A 5,348-nucleotide genomic window follows, 5' to 3' on the forward strand; every position below is an offset into this window, starting at 1 on the left:
ACGTCACGTAAAAAAATCTTAACTTGCTGAAATTTTTTGGCAACTACTGATTATGTGTGTAATAAATTCCTCAGATATATTATCGACCTTTCAATCAAAACTTGGAAAATTAAAGACTTTTTTTCAATGACAGTGGGTACAATGACAATGAAATCTGGTGAAGTACTTTTGGCTAGTAATTTTTACTCACAACCCATTTCCCATTTATAAAATCTATTGTCATTTTATACCTTGACTTTTATAATGTGCTTCGTTTGGAAAGAGGTTTTCTCAGATTTTACTATCATGTTTAATTTTTTTTCTTCGGGCCAAATTCTATTACTTTATTAGCTGAAAACTTTGTTTAAGTTCTGCTGTATCTTAGCCGCATAAACATTTATAGTGCAGATTTTAAGGTTGTTCAAAAAATATTATAGATTATATTTATGTTTATTGTTGTTGAGAATCAACACAAAACCATTTGAATTTTGTCAAAGAGATACCAGTGAGATTGGTGGTAAAAAAACAGAAGCTCAGACAGACTGTTTCCTTGGCAAATTTCTTTTTTATTATCAGAGAAATCATTGCGCTTTCGGTGAACAAGAATGAACAAGGTTAATCATGTCTCCCTAAGGCTTTCAGTATCAGTAACTTTAAGGGTAAAATTTCTCAAAGAATTGAGATTTTCACTGAATATTTTATGATGCAAAAATTGTTTTACCATATGTCAAACTCTTATAATTTCGTATATGTCTGTATATTTTAATGTATGCGTTTGGGTGTGTGTCTTTGTATGTATGTGTTTCTGTGTGTGTGTGTATGTTGTGTCTGTGTGTCTGTTTGTGGGTGTTTGAATACATACGTATGAGTGTTTCTGTTTGTGTGTGTGTGTGTTTCTGTTTGTGTGTGTGTGTGTGTGTGTGTGTGTGTCTGTGTCCATACGTCTTCATATACTAATAATTATTTATTAGCATTTCACGAAATTATAAGAGTTTGACATATGGTAAAACAATTTTTGAATCTTGTCAAATGTTGTGCTTTCAGCAGCCAGAAGTAAAGGGGAGACTCAAAAGTTGTTGTTTAATCTGAAACTGTCTTAATTTTATTGCAATTTGTTTTTGAATTCTGCCAGCGCAGCTCCATCAAGTTATTCGGTATATAATCGACTTCTTTCTACCACGTGAGTGTTTTCTTTTTGGCTGCAATATGTCTTCTTGTTATGGCAAACCAACTCTATATGTCAATGAAATATACAGTATAGTGACTTTGTTTAAAACGTCACAACACATAGAACTAATTCCCGTTTCTTATTTTGTGATGCCTTTCTATTATGCAGCTTTTCTACAGCTTCAGATTTTATGGCGTTTATTTTACCACCGATGCATGTACAGTATCCTTTCTTGATTATACATTATACATTATGACGTGTTGCTGAAATAATTAACAGATTCTGGTAACTGTCCCAAAAGTTTGGAGTGCAGAATCATCATATATTTTAGATTGATCTTTTAAAGGATGTAGTTGATATACAGGAATGTTATAGTTCAGCTCACACTGGCTGATGCTGAGGCGCATAACTGTGAAAATTATCAGACTGAGTGGAAATATATTTATACGCCGGATAATTTTATTTCCACATGAACTGAAATTATCTTCAATTACTTGTCTCCGTGTCATGTCTGGTCAATACACACACACACACACACACACACACACACACACACACACACACACACACACACACACACACACACACACACATATATTGTCCAATAATCATTATCACATACTATCCTTTTATCTCTACAGATATCATTAATAACTTTTAAACATGAGATTGTTTGTTTCCGCCTTTTCTTTCAGTAAAATATCTGTTGTCTACAGGTAGTTTCAAAAAATATGGAAAATTTCTTTTCAACATATTGCTTTAAATTATTTTGAATAATGAGTTGGCGTTATTTACTGTATCATCTAGGAAATTTATTGCGGTGAGAAGTATTCTATATACTTCACCTACAGTAGTTTAAAGTTGATGAGTAAAATGTGTCACATGAAGAAAAATTTACTTATGGATCTAAACCATATGAAAGTAGCATAAGTCATCAACATCGTCATCATCATTTTATGTGTCACAAGAACTGGCCATGACTACAATATCACTTAGCTTGAAATACCTTCTCCAAAAGTCTCGGTTACTTTTCGTCGCCTCCGCGAGACTCAGCATCCGAAGAAAGATATTGAAAGACCATTTATTCAGTGTATCTATATGACTACACATCTGTAATGGATTGATGGTGCCACTTAATATGTCTGTATATTTTAATGTATGCGTTTGGGTGTGTGTCTTTGTATGTATGTGTTTCTGTGTGTGTGTATGTTGTGTCTGTGTGTCTGTTTCTGGGTGTTTGAATACATACGTATGAGTGTTTCTGTTTGTGTGTGTGTGTGTTTCTGTTTGTGTGTGTGTGTGTGTGTGTGTGTGTGTGTGTGTGTGTGTGTGTGTGTGTGTCTGTGTGTGTGTGTGTGTGTGTGTGTGTGTCTGTGTCCATACGTCTTCATATACTAATAATTATTTATTAGCATTTCACGAAATTATAAGAGTTTGACATATGGTAAAACAATTTTTGCATCATAAAATATTCAGTGAAAATCTCAATTCTTTGAGAAATTTTACCCTTAAAGAAATTAATGAATCTAAAAAATAGGTTAAAAAATAAAAACATTTTAATAAAATACTACCCATTTTTTCTTCAATACAGAATGACAAATCCATAATATTTAATTGATGACATTTGTTGTTTAGTAAATTTTCATTGCATTTCAACCAGACTATGTTAAACCAAACTCATCGTTATTATTATCATCATCAATATTATTATTACCTCCGCCTTAGCGAAGGCGGAGGTATTGTTTTCAGTTGTGTTTGATGGTTTGTTCGTGGACAAGATATCTCAAGAACCGCTGAATGGTTTCGGATGAAACTTTCAGGGAAGTTTAGCCTCGTGAACTGATTAGACTTTGGGATCGATCCGGTACCGGACGAGGATTCTGGATTATTTTTCCTGTTTTTTTATTTAACTTTTAAGAGCGATCGGGTTCAATTTTAGTATTTTTGTTTGTGAGAGCAGTCAAGTTTATTTCAGATATTCTCATTTTAAAAACCATTTCTGGCTAATCGTTGAAAGGACCTTGGTGTTGCCTTGGCGCAGGTTTGCGCTCTCTGAGTGCTCTTGTTATTATTGTTTTACTTCTCAGAGTGTTCGATCTTGTTTGCTCTGGTAGATTCTGTGAGAGCGGACAGAATCCCGTTGTCAGAAGTCTCATAGGATCATTATCCGGACATTATAAGCTTAGATACTTGGTTGTTAATATTTAGGGAGACATTCAACATCCAAGTATCAATCTCATAATCTTAGCTGTGCCCAGCAGCGCAATTTTGGGACTTGCTCTACTCTCATGTCAATTCCGATTTCTCTGACATATTTCTCGAACATGGTTGTTAGTGCTCCGAGTACCCCTACAACTACGGGAATGACAGACATTCTCCTCATACTCTATATTGTTGCGATTTCGTCTTTTAGTAGTCCGTATTTTTCAATCTTTTCTAGCTCTTTGTCACTTATGCGTGCATCTCCAGGTATTGCAATACCGATAATCTTAGTTTCCTTTCTCCCTCCATTATTATTATTATTATTATTATTATTATTATTATTATTATTATTATTATTATTATTATTATTATTATTATATTTCGTATGTGTATGCATTCTCATTTCAAGAAGGTCTTCTTTTCTCTTCTTATCTCTCTTCACGTCATCTCTATTTCCTAATTTTTGTACTTCCAGAGTTTCCTCGTTTCTTTTAGAGGTGCATTTTTATCTGTTGGGATATATCCAGATCTGGTTATTTTTCTTCGAGATTTTATATGAGTATACTGTTGTATTTTCGTTTTGTGGATAGAGCACTGCTGTGATATAGGCTAGCAGGTTAGAAATATACTCCTCTCGTGTCCATTTATGCTTATTTGGTTTTAATCGTAGGACACGAAGAATAACGTCCAGATCTTTGTTTGGGTTGTCATCATTTTTGTAGTGTACCGGTCGGATGGCTTGTGGTGTGAAAGTGATTTACACGTATATTTTCGTACATTTTGTGTAATAAGTTTAAATCACGCACTTTCCGTTGGTTATTTTGGGGCCGAATAATACGGATGTTATTTAAATGATTATTATTATCATCATTATTTAAATAATAATAATTATTATTAAGGCGGCGAGCTGGCAGAATCGTTACCGCTCCGGACAAAATACTTAGCAATATTTCTTCGGGCTCTACCTGCTGTGTTCAAATTCCGTCGAGGCCGACTTTGCCTTTCATTTTTTCGGGGTCGATAAAATAAACTACCAGTCAATGCTGGCTTTGTGCGAAAATTAGAAAGAATGGCCGTTCCTTTACATCCTAAATTTAAATTCCGTTACGCTCCAATTTGACTCGCATTCATTCCTAATCGATGAAATAAAGTACGGACCTCGTTAACATCGACTATGTCTTTCTCCAAACGTTTGGCATTCTGCTTATGCTAGAAACCATTATTTGTTATTCATGGAATTTTATTGAATTTAGAGGAGTTCTGCTAAACCGAATAATTTTTGCGTGACGTAAGTCAGTTTTTATTATTAATTATTAATGTTATATTCAGGAACAGAAGAAATTACTTTGCATTATATATATATATATCTTCTCTAGGGGAAACATGTTAGACATTTGCCGGCAAAAAGAGTTTGAGAAATTATACAAACAGCTACGAAATGTTTATTGGAGAGACTGAGATGATGGCAATTTCATAATTTCTTCTTTTTTTGTGAAGGTGGTGGTGACGAAGGCAATTGAAATAACTGTTTTTACGTAGCAACATTCTCGCAGTCGGTGCACAGAGACCATCTACATATTGACATGAAATTCCATTAATTATAGACAAAATGGATATGCAAGCAGCTCTGTTTGTTGCTGCAAGAAACGCAAAGTCTAGCACTATATCTACACCTATCTCAAAATACCCAAGCACAATCAATGTCCTAGAACTCTACTAAAACACTACCAACCTCTGAAAATAAGAAACAATTTTCTCTTAATTTCCAACCTATGGTCATGAGTATGAAGTGGAGATTGGACACTGAAGTTTGAGATAGAATTTCTTTAAGAATAAAAAGCAGAATGGTCATAGTTTCAACTTCATGTATTCCAGGATTGTTCAATCAGAGCTGACTGGGAGTTAAACCACCACCACCACCACTACCACCACCGCCTCCGCCGCCGCCGCAAGCTTATTATTTTCTAGCTTCTTATCCGTTTGCATAGGAAAATCCCAT

This window comes from Octopus bimaculoides, chromosome 2, assembly GCF_046866305.1.
Source record: "Octopus bimaculoides isolate indiv1 chromosome 2, ASM4686630v1, whole genome shotgun sequence".
Taxonomy (NCBI): Eukaryota; Metazoa; Mollusca; class Cephalopoda; order Octopoda; family Octopodidae; genus Octopus; species Octopus bimaculoides.